At 34.9% G+C, this 16800-nt stretch overlaps 1 protein-coding gene across 2 annotated transcripts in view; it reads right to left on the bottom strand.

The window, feature by feature from the left end:
• The window catches only part of Pkia (cAMP-dependent protein kinase inhibitor alpha), a 99058-nt gene that overhangs the window by 22712 nt on the left and 59546 nt on the right, over positions 1 to 16800 (bottom strand). Inside the window, exons 3-4 of one of the 2 annotated variants that reach the window (XR_015442749.1) lie at positions 10134 to 10249; positions 7813 to 9209 (exon numbers count right to left, since the gene is read on the bottom strand). The exons of the other annotated variant lie outside the window; for it this stretch is intronic. The gene's annotated coding sequence lies outside the window, so the exon portion shown is untranslated. Of the gene's footprint in view, positions 1 to 7812; positions 9210 to 10133; positions 10250 to 16800 lie in introns of those variants that run through there. 2 annotated transcript variants of the gene reach the window in all.

The following is a 16800-nucleotide window of genomic DNA, read 5'->3' as shown; positions in this document are numbered from 1 at the left end:
GACAGAAATAGTATTTCAGAAGAGAAATTTAAAAAGCTATTTACAGCTAATGTTGGCAAGTAATGTTATCTTTCTCAGAGGCAAAAGGGAATGTGGTGTCGAGGGAAATGAAAATGAGCAATTTTGCAATCTATTTTATGCCACATTCAATGAATTTAGAAAACAGAGATTTGAGTGCTATAATTGTTGTTTGCCATTTTACTGTGAGTGAAATATTTAATTTTATTGAGTTTCAATGTTCATGCTGCCAGAATGTGGGTTCCCAGATTAAGAAAATATTTCAAATATTTTCTATGTCTCAGTCTCTGACATTAATGTCTGTGTGCCCTTTATAAATTCCAAATTTTCACAAAAGATAGCATTCTTCTCAAAGCCATTGGAGGAAGGGAAAGCTATATTTAGAAAGTCCATTAGGCTCCTGGGATGTTCTCATGCCTTACTGCTATTTATAAACAGATGTAAGCTAGTAGAACAACAGATTTGTTTTAACTATAACTGCCTGAGCTTATGGGAGTTAAGAAGTTTTTATTATTCTAAGTATTGATTTAATAAATTGTTGAAAGCAATAATTTTTTAATTCACTTACTAATTGCCCCATTGTTACATGGCTTGATATGGAACATGATCCCAAATATTGCATTTCTGTTTGGACATATAGTTGTCACCCTGCTGGTTTATCATAGATGTCTTATAGAATACTGTAGACCTCAACTGTTTTTAATTCCTAAGTATGAGTGTTCTTTATGACTTTTCCCCCCTATAGCTCATGCCACTTTCCTACAATATGAATGGAGATAGATACATCCTTCAGGAGCTTGTTTTCATTCTTATAGATCTTACTGATTTTAATTTAATACCATTTTCACAGATATATGAAAGAACAAAAATATCATTATGAAGAAAACTCCTAAAATCTCAAGTTGAAGAAATGAGATATTGCCAAAAGGTGTTAGTAAAAAAGAATAGTACTAATAGATTAGAAGCTGACTACCATTGTCAGCAGACTTTAACTATACTAGTTGCATCTGGTGGATTATCTGGCTCAGGGATTTTGTTATTATTGTTTTGCATAACTGTTTTAGACAATATTAAAGTAAAAGAAAATTTGAAATAACAGTAAAAACAATTTATCCCCAAATAGCTTGAGAGTAGTTAATACCATCCACTGTCAATTTCAAATACTTTAGTACTTTTTATGGACATACAACCAACTAAAACCATGAAAATTAGAAAATTCACACTGACACATTTCTGCAGTGCTATTCCATCCTGAGATTTCTTTCAAGTTTTGTTAATTATCCTAACCGTGTCTATCATGTTGAAAAAATTAGTCCAGAATTATGTGTTATATTTACTTTTTAAAATTTAGTTTCTTTAATATGGAAAATTTTCTTTGACTCCTTTTAAATTTCATGACCTTGAAATTTCTAAAGATTACAGATCTCTTGCTTTTGTAGAATTTACCTATTTGTGTTTGTCTTATGATAACATCAGTCATGCTTTATCTTTACTCTTGCATCCCATTAAAACAATTTTGAAAAATTTTTAAAATTTGTACCTTACTGGGGTAATAATTTTACTCATTTCATTAAGTACTCTTAATAAATACATACATATATATGGAAACAAATACATACGCATCTATCTTTTCCAATGTAAAGCCATTTATTTCTCTTTCATTATTAAGATTTATAAGATACTTTGTGATTATGTAAACATCAAACTTATAATTAATTGCTGATATCATGGACTCATACTTTTATTCAGTGGAATATAATCTGCTTCTATTGTTACTTTGAAACTTATATAAAATTTATCCAATGTAAACTCATTCAATGTAACTTGTATGTTTTTTTACATTTCCCATCATTATTTAATACTCACCATTGTTTAACTTTTAGAACAAAAGTATATTCTAGGCACATTTTATTTTTCCTTCTCTAGCTCTAAATCAGCCATTTCTTCAAAGAGCTGTGGTTTCTCTAATGGGAGACCTATATTTAGAAACCAAGATTTGGAGACTGTGCTTATGCTCATTGCTACTGGGGAATAGCTGTCTCAGATTCTCTAACAGAGTGAGGTGATTTACATATATATACAAACATTTATACATATGGAAACAAATACATATGCATTTATATTTTTATACACAAATATATTTTACATCTGTTTCTTATCTGTCTATATGTAGAAAAACATGAGTCTATTATAATATCATCCCCTTTTGTACAATACCCAAAAAAATACAATACCAGTGTTCATTCAAGCTTTTGTCTTTTTCATACTTTAAATCCTCATACAGAGAAAAATACTAATTACTATAATCTTCAATATCCTTATTTATTGAATTAGTAAATATTTAAACAAATTCTTCTTGCTGGCATCCTCCCATCCCACGCAACATTTTTTCCCATCTGGCCACAGGCTATGAAAATCTGTATTGAGTAGTTGCTGTAGCAACTTCCCCATGTGGGTACTCTTGTCACTCCAAGAAGACTTCTCCATCTTACACTAGGCTGCTTTGTGCATGTCTTCTCTGTCCTTTTCTCCAGCTCTGTATCCATTGCCAAGCCATTATGATCCCCTGCATTGCTTACCCTACCCATGCCGAGCTGGGCTTCTCTAATGGTTTCTTGACAAAGTTTTTTTTATGGAGACAGAAAGAAGGAAGAGAATGAGGAAAGGGAAGCATAAAGAGATGAACAGTCAGTTTTTTTTCTAAATAGTACTTGAAGTGGTTCTTTATTTAGGAAATTATGAAAGTATTATGAAGTTATCAGCTGAAGAACTAAACCTAGAATACATATTTTTAAACATCTATATTTTATTTCTATATCCCTGATCTATAAATTTATTCATACCAGTGATGACCATGTATATAAAATTTTGTAGCAAATAATGTAACAAAGTTTTGGTATTTAAACTTTATAATACCTAGCAACTTAAAAATTTAATAGTACCATTTGGCTGTCAGTCCTATGAATGGATTTACAAAATTCCCAGCTAGGAGTGCTTAGGATGGTATTTATGTTCATCCTAATGGGATCTTCTTCCTCTTTTGTCACTGTGTTAGGCAGCTTTCTTGACTCTGAGACACAATACCATAACTTAAAGAGGGAGTTTAGTTTTGCTCACAGTTTTGAGGGATTCAGTTTATGTTCAGCTGCATCTAAACCAGAGACTTTATGGCATGCATGCTGAAAAGATGTAGTGGAACATAGCCGCTTAGTTTATATGGCTGGGAACCAGAGCAGGAGAAGACAATAAGAATAGAAAGGATGAAGGGCCAGAGATAAACCATAAAGTTATGCCCCATAACCCACCCAGACACTTAGAAGTGGGTTCCACCAATCGCCAGGGCAAATCCCAAAGCCAGTCAAGTTGAAACTCTACCCTTACCACTCTATACCACCCCTTTTCAACTTGCTACCCAAATACATCTCGTGAAACCATACTTAATCTCCAAATAAAGACAATAGGAAGCTCATAACTATGCCTAGCAAAATACAACTGTCCCATGTAAAACCAGAAATGCAGAAACCTGTTCCCCACAGTCTCAACAGTTCCAGGATTTTTCAAAAGTCCAAGTCCAAGTCTGTTCTGATACTGAAGACAAACTCTTAGCTGTGAACTTATGTAAAAATCAAAAACAAATTACATAATTCCAAGGCACAATGGCAGAGGGTAAACATTCCCAATAGAAAACAGAGGAATAAGAGGACAGAAAATAAACAGATGAAAGCAAGACCAAATCCTAGCTCAGCAAACATTGTCTTCTAGCACCATATCTGGCATATGGGGCACACATTAGTAAAATATGAGTTGCAAGGGCTTGTGCACCTCCACAGCCTTGTTGATTGCAGCCCACAGGTCTTTTCTTTTGTGCTAGCTCCACTCATGCCCTGCAGTTTTCCTCAGTTGACTTTCCACATTGCTGGCATTTGTGACTTCCTGAGTTCTCTGCTGCACCTTTGGATTTATTCCCATAGCTTCATACCCTACTCTCTCAGGGGTACCTTGCCTGGCCTCCCAGGCCTTCCTTTGAAATGTAGGTGGAAGCCTCATTGACCCCATACCCCTTCCATTTTATGTGCTAGCAAAATTAGCATCACATTTACGATGCTAAGGTCTGATGTCAGAGGAAGCAGCAACCAGGGCCCCTTAAACTATACCTATAGTGCCCTCTGTGTTCCTGGATGACTGAGCATGGTAAAGTGAATTCCGGGTAGCCAATTCCTTAGGAGGCCCTTTTTGAGCAAGAGTCCCAGGAACTCTCTTCTCAAATGAAAGGTTGACATTTTTGCACCCTTGAGTGTTCAGTGACTTTTTGATACATGAGATAATTCTCAAGGTATCATTCTTCTTGTCCATGTCCAAAGTATTCAGTTTCTTTTCAATAGGTATGGCTGCTGATATCTTCAGAAGCCATACCTCCTTTGGCCTGAACTTTACACATGGCTCTTTCTTGGCCAAAATTTAAGTTTTTCTATATTTTTTCTACTTTACCTTTGCTTGCTAAAAGCAATCAGCATACCCACTGCCACAACCTGAATGTCAGACTATCTTAATATTTCCTCTGTCAAATTAATTACTCCACCACTCTTAATCTCATTTTCCCACAAAATTTCAGGACATGGGCACGGCACACTGTAGACAAATTTTCTCCCAGAACATAACCCATATGGCTCTACTCCAACTGCTAATGGAGTCCTTGTTCCCATCAGAAACCTCCTAAGCCTTTCCTCACATTACTATTAACATGGTGAGTTTCTTTGCTCTGATTAGAACCACCACTAATCTCTATTACAGTATCACAAGACTTCTTTAGCCCACAGCTCCAAAACTTTCCAAACTCCTCCCACAAACCAGTTCTCAAGGCTTCTAAACTCATGGTCAGTTATAGTCACCATAATGACCCCACTTCTCTGGTAGCAATTTCCTGTATTAGCTTTCCTATCAAAGAGACATAATAGCTAACATTTACAACTAAAAGGAGGAGAGGTTTAATTTCACTTGTGATTTTGAGAATTCAGTCCATGATCAGCTGGCTCCAAGGTGGGGTCATCATGGCTTGGTGGAAGGCCGTGGGAAAGAAAAGGTGCTTAGTTCATGGTGCCTGCGAAGCAGAGCAGGGGAAGACTGCCAGAGTAGAATGGATGAGGGAAAAAATATAGACCCCAAAGCTATACCTCTGTGACCCACCCAGACACACGTAGAAGAGTACTTTACAAATCCCCAGGGCATATCCTAAAGCCAGTTAAGTTGAAACTTCACCCTAATTGCTATAGTCACTTTGGCTGTATACCATCTGTTGATTTTCCGTTTCATCCCTTTGGTGATCTGTACCAGCTCATGGCAGGTCCCTTCCTTGTATGTGAGCAAATACATCCAGTTGGTGTCCCTCTTGGGACAAAACATAAGCCATTTGCAGCAGAATCATCTAACATACTTGTTGGAAGGTTCCTGAGCCTGGATGATTTCCTGTTCACAATCTTTATGTATGTTAGTGGATGTCTAGAAATCCCCTCAACTGATTTTGATCAATTAAATATTGAAACTACACTGTAACTCACATGTCTGCGGTGTTTGACCAGTCACTGCTTAAAATGCATTGGTTTCACCTGTTTTAGCTTTCTGAGTTCACATTTGTTATTTAACAAATTTATGAATTGCTACATGTGTGGATCATCTACAAAGTGAAATGTAGCTAATCTTTTATAAAATGTCTTCTACAAATATCTTCACAAAATAAAATGTGAATGCATACTAAGATCTTGTTTAGAGGAATCTTACAGATCCTCCAGACTTTAGGAATAAGCAAGTACAAAGGTCCTAATACTGTAAAAGCCTTTTTGAACAGAAAATCCTGCAAGTAAATTTGTGAGGGGAGCAATAGTAAATGAGTTTGGAGGGTAAGGCAGGAGAAACATTGAATGAGGCCATATGGGTCACAGAAAATGTTTTGATTTTTATTCTGAATGGTGGAAGCCAGGTTTTGAGCAGTGATAGTATTTCTTTTAAAAAGATGATTATTCTAGCTCTTGTATTAGTTATAGATTACAGTGTGAGGATTGGGGTAAGGGAAGGAAAGCAGATCATGTAAGTGATTACCTATTATATTGCATTAAATGAGACAAAAAGTGATGGAGTTGAATGAAGATAGTGAGAGAAGAATGGGTGCAAGATAGATTTTGAAATTAGAGCTAGCAAGAATTTCTGGTAGACTACATGTAGGATCAGTGGGAATGTGAGAGTTTCAGGTTAAAGGCAAGGCTTTTACCCTCCAAAACTGAATGAGTTATGAAGCTGGGAAAATTAAGTTTTCTTTGCTAAATTTAAAATGCTAATGGTATATAATTGGAAATTTTAGTGGAAAACTGAAATTATAATCCTAGTATATGAATGAGTGGTCAAAGCTAGAACAATGAATTTGGGAGTCTTAAACATCTGCCTATTAAGTTAATAGGACAAGAATAAAACTCATAAATAGTAAGTGTAGATAAAGGATTGGAAAGCTAGGAACAAATTTTAGGGCACTGTAACACTAGAGGTTGAGGGATGAAGGTTTCACCAAACAGATTAGCAGAATGTCAAGAGAGAAAGGAAGAAAACTAGGGGGAGTATGGTGTTTTGAAAGCCAATGAAACAAAGCATTAATGGTGGATATTATTAAAACTCCATTTCCAAAGTTTCTTGTATTAATAATAATTTAAAACTTGATATTCTAAAAAAGATCTTTAGCAAACAAACAAAAACAAAAGAATACTTTTCTATCATGAATGACTGACTGCAGTACCATGGGTAATGAAAAAGTTGAAAAAGAGAATCAAAGGTTTAGCTACAGCATTATTTTAAACAAGAAAGTCCATTTAAGAAATAAGTACACAGTGATTAGATGTAGTATTTTTGTCTTTGTGTCAATTCCAGCTACAGCTTACTGAAAGTGAAGATCAATGATTACAGTTTAATAACAAATTTAGGGGAACAGGGGACATTCCTGGTGTTTAAAAATAGATTTTAAATATAGGTTTGAGGCAAGTTTGAAATTTGTCCTATTTTAAGCAGAATTTTATAAATGACCATAACAATTTTTTTTTTGGTACCGGGGATCGAACTCGGGTCCTTGAGATTTCGAGGCAGGCGGCAGAACCACTGAGCTAAATCCCCGGACTGATCATAACAATTTTAAAATCAGAATTAGGCTTACTTATAAAATGACTTAGTTTAATTCATCTTAATTTTATAGCTAAAGCCTAAGACTCTAGTGTTCTGGATGCTAATAATTACTTCATTTCCTTCCTTTTTCCAACTTTATTGTATATCCTTTTTGGAATCTTCCCATTTTATATTTTTAATCATACAACTTGTTATAAATCTTATGTTCAAAATCATAAACTTATCAGCTCCAGCTATATTACAATGCTGAAAATTGAGATGCTTCTAGCCTCTAGCCTTAGACTTAAAAAAGCAACCATTGATCTGTGGAGGTAATTTACCCAAGCATCCTATATCTCAGTAACCTCTGAAAATTGGAACAAAAACACAAGACTTATTGTAAATGACTGTAAAATTTATACATAAGGAATATATATTTACATATATATATAAAATACCTATGGCGTTCTTAAGACACATACTCAAATAAATTTAACAACTTCCTGTGTGACTCTGGGCAAGTCACTTTCCCTCTAGGCCTCAGATTCCCTATAGATGAAGTATAAAATGATAGATCATCTTCAAACACTAAACATTTTATGATGCCACAACTTCATGATTATAGGGAATTGAAAGGCAAACAAGGTAAAAACCTTACATTGTTGTTATAATTTTTATTTAATAAATTTTCCAATATTTTGTGCAAAATTCTCAAAGCCTTGGCAACATGCTCTTTCCTGTGAGTGCTCATAGTGTATTCAATTTCAAGCAATTATAGAAGATATAGATTCTTTATATTCCTGTTCCCCATATATGAATTCATCTTTTCATTCTATCTCTCTACTTCCCTCGCTTCCTCCCCCTACCCACACTCTCCAATATCTTACTGTAACATATGGTTTTAAACGTCTTTCAATATTTTGTAAGATGACTAAAAGAAATGATTCATCAGAGATATCTTAAATGTATTACAAAATGCTAAGTAATTAAAATCAGGCTATATAGAGATCAAGAAGATTAAATTACAGGAAGAATTTGTAAGAGAGTAAAAGCATAACAGATGTATGTTATGGTTTATATCTAAAGGTTTTGGCTTGTATCTAGATGTCTCCTCAAGGCCTCCTGGGCTCATAGGTGGGGTTTTTTGGAGGTGGTTGGACCTAGATTGTGTGAATATGGATCAAGAGAGTTCGGGGGAGATCCATCCAATGATTAGATTAGCCTATAGTTCTGGGTGTGGCTGAATGGATTTACTGAAGGCAGATTTGGTTTTGTGGTAACTGCATTTTCATGCTAAATTTTTCATTTCTTTCTCTAATGAAATGGCTTTTGTTCTCCCTTAGGACTGAGAAGACAGCAACAGTACTTTACAGAGAAATAGCTGTTGCAAAACTAACTGTAGAAAAAGTATGAATCAGAATTGTGAGCAGCTAGTGACTCTGAAATTGTCCTTAACTTTATCATTATACAAATGTTTGAAAACATATTTTGTTAATAATATAGTTTAGAAGCTTATCAGAGGGGTTTTATATCCATAACCGGTCATTTAGTGGTCTTGTGTTGTTCCTAAAAATAAATGATGTTATGTAAAAATTATTAAAAATCAGTCTAAAAACTAGACAGATTGTCAGCTGCATTTATAATATAAGATTGGGCTTTCACATTATATTTATGTCATAGACCTTGGCAAACATGGAGTCTGGGCTAGTCTTATGATTATTCTTTGAAACATGAGGATCGCACATTTATTCAATAAATTTTATGCTTATATTTGGTGTGTCATTTATGGTGCTGGGTCCTGAGACTACAGAGTGACCACAAGGGAATAAAAGTACAGGTATCTTTTCTACTACATTAACTTGATTTCAACTCATTCATCCACCCATCATTCAATGTGCATCATTGTTTTAGTTACTGACCAGAAGTCAAGTGCTGTGCTAAATACTGAGCACTGTACATAGCTATAAATGAGAAAACTGTTCCCAGATTTGGATGTCACTGCTTGTCTTTTGTCTTGTCATAAGATGGGAACGTCTTTTTCCTTAAGTTTTAATCTGAAATTGCAGATGGAAAGAAAACTGTCAGTGGGATCCTGACATACACAGGTAACTGAAAACAGAGTACCTCTTTCATAGGCCCCTTCTTCTCACTTCTAGCTCCCTATGTGCACTCATTTTGTGCCCAGCCCAAGGCTAGATTGGCCCCAACAAGAACCAAGGTAATTTGTTCACATTTTGACTAGGACTGTGACTCATTTACAGGACTTGATGCCCTTAATTTTGATAAGCAACTAAAAGATCATGAAGTTAAACTATGAAAATGTATCGTGTTAAGAGAAAATACCAAATGGGTTAATCTGCTGCGCCACACTCCTAACCTCCTGTGATTAAACCACAGGCACAGAGATCACTAAGTGTACTTAGTAACAATGAGCTAAAAATGGAAAAAAGCATCATGCTGTTATTGTATTCTCTTTCCTCCAGGGTACGCTCTGATAAACACCATCACCTCCAAGGGAATTGTGAGCAATTTCTTTGTGTGGTGGGTCAGATATTATTACTCTTTTCAAACAGCTGTCCACCTATCAGCACACTTAATTTGAATGATTATATACACAGTTCTCCAAAAAAATATATACACACCTCAGAAAAAGAAAAATAGTATGATGTTTTTGCAACAGATGGGGAGACCCTAGAGGATGTTGTATATCGCAGAATACCCACTACACTTAGAGAAGAAATTGAAAATGCATGTGCAGCAATCTCAATGACCATGGCTACCTGCACTAATAAATACCTGGTAACTAATGTTCACCACTTTGAGGACCACTTGTAATTGTGGAGGCCAAAGATAACTTGTATTAATCTCATGATGTCTCAATAAATTTAGCATTAAAATATTTATACAAGTTTTTCTTTTCCTGAAGCGGGTATACATTTTTTGGCAGACTCTGTGTGTGTGTGATTCAGTGTTCCTACCTCATTGGAAACCTCCTTAATTCACTGATTTTTCTTTTTTCTTGGAGATAAGCTTCAGACTTTTATGGGAAATTGCTTCTTTGGGGGAAACCAGGTCTTCTTAGAAAGTCAGGCAGCTAAAATAGAGATAGCAAGGAAAAGGGAAATTATCTGTACATGTAGATCTCATCTATTTACAGTTTTAAGTAAATGTCCAAGCGTACTTCTTCTAAACCATACAATAACTAAAGAGAAATTCATATATAAATTTTTTTTCATGATATATAAATTTTAGTACAATGCAAACACATGACAAGAGTACAGGTTGTGTTTTGGACCTTTGATCCAAGTAAGAACTTCCTAAAAGGCTGATTATCCTTTGTGAATTATCAAAGTGAGGGCAAAATACTCAAGTTTTCTAAGTCTTATCCTTTAAAATTTATTTTTCTTCTTTAGTCTTCACCTAGACCTTTCATAAGTCTTCACTTAGAGTTCTAGAAAATTATTTGATTGAACTTATTTGTTAATAAAATAAGCATCTAAACATGTTGGAGGATATTTCAGACACTGTTGATGTCTTTCAGAGCTTTGGCAAATATCAAACTGTGTGTGTGTGTGTGTGTGTGTGTGTGTGTGTGTGTGTAGCTTTTCGTGATGGGTTGGTGGAGAAAGAATAAATCTGTTGACGGCTAGCCAGTGATTTGGAAGATGGACATTAAGGTAAAAGGAAGCAAATGATGCAATAAAGCCTGAGGTTGTGATTCCAAAATAATAATAGCAGTTTCCTCAGTGACTAAAGAAACAGTCTTCTCTAATTATAGTCACACCTGCTACAGACCATCTGCCCATAAATTCTGTATCATCATTATGAGAAAACAAGTGACACTATCTCTTCTTCCTTCCTTCCTTCCTTCCATAGGCCATTCTCCATAAGTTCTTTTAAAGATCATGCTCTTTTCCATCTGTTAGAAAACACTAGAAACTAGGAGGAGCATCATATACTGAGCTATCCCTTGTTGCCTGCACCACTGATGCTCCTACAAGGGGCGCTGGACTGTTAGGAGGCTAGAAATGGTTTGCAATTTGCTTAGGTTGTGCTCCTCCCAGAAACAGAACCTGAGAAAAGAATTTGCATGCCATATGTTTATCTGGGAGGTAGTCCTAGGAAACTCAGGAGTCAAATGGAAATTGAGAACAGAGACATGGAATGAGGCAGGTAAAGGTGTGTTCCTGAACAGGTTATTCCTGTGGATGACTGCTAGTCCTTCAGCAGAGTTCAGTGAGACTCTACAGAACACACCTCAGAGTTGCGAGAAAGCTAATGTACTTGGATCCCAAATTACTTCTGTAATTGGTTGAAAGCTATACCCAGATACATTAACTCCTGGCACTCTGGCCTGCTCCTTGGTAACAGCAGGTGCATCATGAGTCCGTCAGTATATACTGAAATGATGAGTGCTGGGAGCTGGAAAAGGGGCAGTGACAATACCTGATTCAATGACAGTGAGGTATCAGTGATTGGCTTTTAAGGCCAAATTGATAATCTTAAATTTTTCAGTTAATTATTTTCCTTTTAGGTATTTAAATACCTATTTAATAGGTATTTCCTATTTACTGATGATATATCAGTAACCTATCCTCTACAAAATCATGTGTAGGATTCTAATTTCCTAGTCTCCTTGCAAACTATCTTTATGTTCGATAGAATCCTAATAAATAAACAGATACAATTAAGATTTTATGTTGACTATTCATTCAACATACATTTATTGAATTCCTTATGTATACCAGGGTATAAGGTAGATACGAACATTAGAATCATTATTTTCATACATTATTATTTTAATTACAGAATGCTATGGGAAGAAACAATTAGAATTTAACTCTCTTTAGTTCATTATTTTACTACAAGTCTGCAGTAAATGAGGAATATTTACCTGTCTTTGTGTAGAAGGTAATACTGAATTTAGTCTTGTAATGGGAAGAGAAGTGAGTTTTTGAGGCAAAGAGGAGAGACATTTACAATGACAAGAAAAAGTATGGTTATACATGGAACAAAAAAGAGTGTCATACGTAATTGGCATAAACAGTACTCAGAGAGGTGTAAAAAACAAAGACAATGGAGAGAATATTGTGTACTAACCAAGGAATGAATGATCCGTGTATGTATGGTAACAATATGAAAAATAATCCAATGGAGGGGGAGACCCATTGATTGTTTTTTAACTGGAAAGCTGAAGTTAGAAAAGTTAATTTCCATAATATGATCAACACGAGTTAAAGGCTTTTTTTGTTGCTATTTTAGAAAGATTACTTTGGGAATACTTTTGGAGAATAGAGGTTGCAATCCTGGATACAAAAAAAATTAGTAGCTCAGCCAGGGATTTAGCTCAGTGGTTCCACCGCCTGCCTCGCAAGTGCAAGGACCCAAGTACAATCCCTGGTACAAAAAAAAATAGTAGCTTAGTAATATAAATCACATAAGTAATTTGATGTAACATTTATACTTAACAGTTCTTTTTTTTTGGTACTAGGGATCGAACTCACAACCTTGCACTTGGGAGACAGGCGCGATGCTACTAAACTAAATCCCTGGCCCCTTGACAGTTCTTTCTTGAAAACTTTTATGCCAGTATAGTACTTCTGGCCACCATAAATTCAGACCAAAAATACACTGTCATTTGAATTTATTTTTCTCTACAATTAATGCATTTTTTTCTATTTTCTAGAGTTTTTTCTTTGCCTTTATTGTTCAGAAGTTTAATTATGGTATGTATTCATGTATATGTCTTTTTAAAAATGTTATTTAGTTTTTCCTAAAGTTTTTGAATCTGTAAGTTTGTGTCTTTTGCAAATGTTTGAACGTGCTTTCTTTTCATTCTGGAACTTTGATGACATGAATGTTACCTCTTTTTGAATTGTTCCACAAGTTCCTGAGATCCTGACCCACCTCCCACCAAGTTTCCTTTTTTCTCATTTTTTTTTTCCTCAGGCTTGGCAGATTCATTTGATCTGACCTCAAGTTCAATGATTCTTTGATGATTTGTCATATCTCCTTTGCTCTTGAGCCTGTCCACCGAGGCTTTTTATTGTGGTTATTGTTTTTTATTTCTATCTTTTCCACTTGTTTTTATTTTTATACCTTCTATTTATTTGCTTACATTTTCTTTGTTTTTCATATATTTCAAGAAACACATAATTGCCTTTTGAAATATTTATCTGATAATTTACTTAAAATTTTTGTCAGATAATTCTAACAACTCATTTCTTTTGATATTGGTGTATGCTGCTTGTCTTGTTCCTTCATTGCTGATTTAGGGTATGATGAATAATGTTCAGTTGTATTCTAGATGTTATGAGTATTATATAGATCTGGATTCTTGTTAATCTTACTATTTTTTTAAAGCAAGGAGTTCCACTATGTCGAGATATTCGGTAAAGGTTAGCTGGGAGTGAATGTGCAGTCTTCCACTGGGCTCAACTGATAAACACTGCAGCAAAAAATGGGATATTAACTCACATCAACTTAGTGCAAACAGGTGAGAAAGAAATTTAACTCTATTTTTGGCCTTACTGTCACCTTCTCAAAGACAGTGGGACCTTTCACAAAATCTTGTTACCTCTAAATGGGAAGAAGTACTCATTCCCTTAATCACTGCCTGACACCAGGGGAAAAGGAAGTCAAGTGTCACTTATTTTATTTGTACCACTTCATTCCATCTTGTTGCAGGTGTATGTGAGTTTGAGAGTCAGTTCTCCATTGGATCCCACTAGCACTTGGTATGGGGGAAACTGGAGTGCCTACTATCTTCAACTTAGAACCTCTATTACTGACATTAAATATGGGTGGAGGCTAAGCTCTTCATTGACCCTCATGACTGTGTGTGGGGAGTTCAATATTAACTAGCCCTGTCTAGGACCACTTTGTTAAGTGTCCTTCCTGATTTGGAGAGGGGGAGGCACTTGTCAGGATCTTAGTTGTAAGTAAGAAGCCTCAAGAGAAATGAGACTATTTTGTTTTGTCAGAACAGAAGTATAGAGGTATGTTTATGGTAAAAAGTGCTTTTGTCCATAAATTTAAGTTTGATGATGCACATCATTCCCTCTAGAAATTGTCATGCTAGATAATATGGCTTCCCAATAGCTAAAAGTGTTAAAATTTCATTTTCATGCTTTTAAAAGTTAAATGATTTGTTTGGGGTAAAATGTACAGATAAATAAGGAAACATGGCTAGAATGATCTGTGTGGTAATGGGTTATATTTGGAGATATAAACTCATGCTTAGGCTAATATAGATACATATGGCCAGACATATAAATATTTATACATGTGTGGACATACAAGGTGAATTTCTAGATCTTCTTTCTGAAGATCTAATAGCAGTGACACTTCAGTAGCAGTGAGCAGATTTTGAATCCAAATTTTAGTGTCCAATACCATTTTCCAATAAAAAGAAGCACAATTTCTTGGAGAAATGGCCAATCCTAGACCCAGAACTGAAAATATAAAAAATAAACTAAGACATCTTGTAATATAAGAGATTAAGGAAGTTCTACACAGTCAAATAATTCCATACTGATGTCCTGTCAAAACAGCACAGGAGTCAACCGCTAGAGCCTGCAATAGCCATGCTGGACCAATTTAGCAAAATAATGTAGTATTTGATTATAACTCAAAAGTATAAAATAAAAGCCCATGGGTCTCCCTGATATGAGTAAATTATTAGATTAAAAATAATAAATGGGGGGAAATAGACACATTTTCATAGCAGAAGAATTCCAAATAGTCCACATACTCCACTCTAGAAGGGGGACATAACTGCCCACTCCTTAACTGTGGGCTAAGCATAGTGGTATCTTTCCAAAGAATCTGGTATGAATAGGAGAAAAGAAGGGCAACTTCACAATGGAGAAACTTGACAACCACTACTTCAGCTGAGTGATCAAGTTCAATGTGAATATAATATAATATATTATATAATATAATGTGATTTAATGTTGATAGCACTTATCCTTAATGTGATGTGACAAAATGTCCCTTCACCTCCATAGTCTTCCTTCTAAAGTATATGACCCTATCTTGTGCGAAAAGCATCAAATTACAGAAGTAGGTAAGCCTGAAAAATACCTGATAATTATTATTCAAAATGATCAGTATCTTCAAAGACAAGGAAAGTCTGAAAAACCATCTTAACCAAGAGAGGTCTAAGGAGACAACTAATGTAGATAGAGTCCTGGAAACACACACACACACACACACACACACATTAGGTAAAGCTAAGGAAATATGACTAAAGTGTGGACTTTAGTCAAAGCAGTGTATCAATATTTTTGCTTAATTTTTAAAAATGTGGCATATTGTTAATGAAGGAAAATGAGTATGGAATATGTAGGAAATCTCTGCAATATCTTAATTTTTCTGTAAATAACTGTTCTAAGAATAAAGTATTGAGAAATCAAGCACTTTCTGAGTTTATCTTTATATGATTCAGGTATGTTGTGAGCATGATTCCATTTCAGAGGTCAGAGATTATCATGAATATTGATTATAGGCAATATTTAATGATGAAATAGTAATGTAAAATGCTGTAATGATCTTGGTTAATGTATTTTAGTTTGTTTTTGTTTTTTTGGTGCCAGGGATTCAACTGGGGACCATGTGCTTATGAGGCAGGCGGTGAAACCACTGAGCTAAATCCCTGGCCCTGGTTAATGTATTTTATATTTTCAAAATTATATAGCCATTTCAGTCTATAGAAGCTTCACTTTTATACATTTTCTATTCATCTTTTCCACAGAATGAACCTCACAAGAAAGTGCTACTATAGGATAGCATGATCACAAATTTAAATTAGAGGCTCACTTTGTTGGCATTCATGACTGCCAATGATACTGGCAAATGTGTTACTTTTACAAATCCTTTCTATGGCAAAATCTGATCTCCACAGTAGAAATCTTTAACACAGAAGGTGGCTAACACCATCTATATAACACACCATTTTGTAGCTAGATTTAGGAAGTATTTTACTCAAAGGTACTACAGCATATAGAAAAGGCCATTTCTCTCTCTTCCTTTTGTTACAACCAGTCACTCACCTTCTAACTCTTTTTCACGTACATGTATAATTCAATGTTCTATCTTTAGTAGGACTAATTCCACATTATTTTTATGGGGACAAACATTAAAAATCATCAGAGAATTTTGTGTTTGATTTTAGAAATAGTTAATATAAAGTATTAAATACACTTTTCTTTTGTATTTTTCCTAGGCTATCCCATGGGCACATAAGTGATGTGGCCATTTTTTTCTTTAGAGTGTTTTGTCATCTCTTACTGTATCATATTTGTTCAACCTTCTAAAAAGTAGCACTGAAATAGTTCATTTATGGACTTATTTATTTACTTACTTATGTAATAAGTAAATATCTATTGAGGCCCCACAACAGGCAAACACAAAGGCCAAAAAATCTGACTGGCACTGGAAAGTAATGAGCTTAATAAGTTGCTGCTGATAACAGGTATTGCTCAATTTATAAAAAATTATAATTCCTTATGGGGACTCACAGATTCAGGGAACACTGGGACATAAATAATACTAAAAACATAATAAAATTAGCTATCTATTAAGTGCCTGTTTTGTGCCTGGCTCTGTAAAAGAAACTCAATTCATATTATAGCACACAATTCT

This window comes from Heterocephalus glaber, unplaced genomic scaffold (assembly GCF_053883595.1).
Source record: "Heterocephalus glaber isolate CG9 unplaced genomic scaffold, H.glaber_assembly_v1.0 deba00001553, whole genome shotgun sequence".
In the NCBI taxonomy this organism is placed as follows: Eukaryota; Metazoa; Chordata; class Mammalia; order Rodentia; family Bathyergidae; genus Heterocephalus; species Heterocephalus glaber.
Note: the sequence above shows the minus strand (reverse complement) of the source record. Positions and strands in the feature narration are given on the sequence as shown.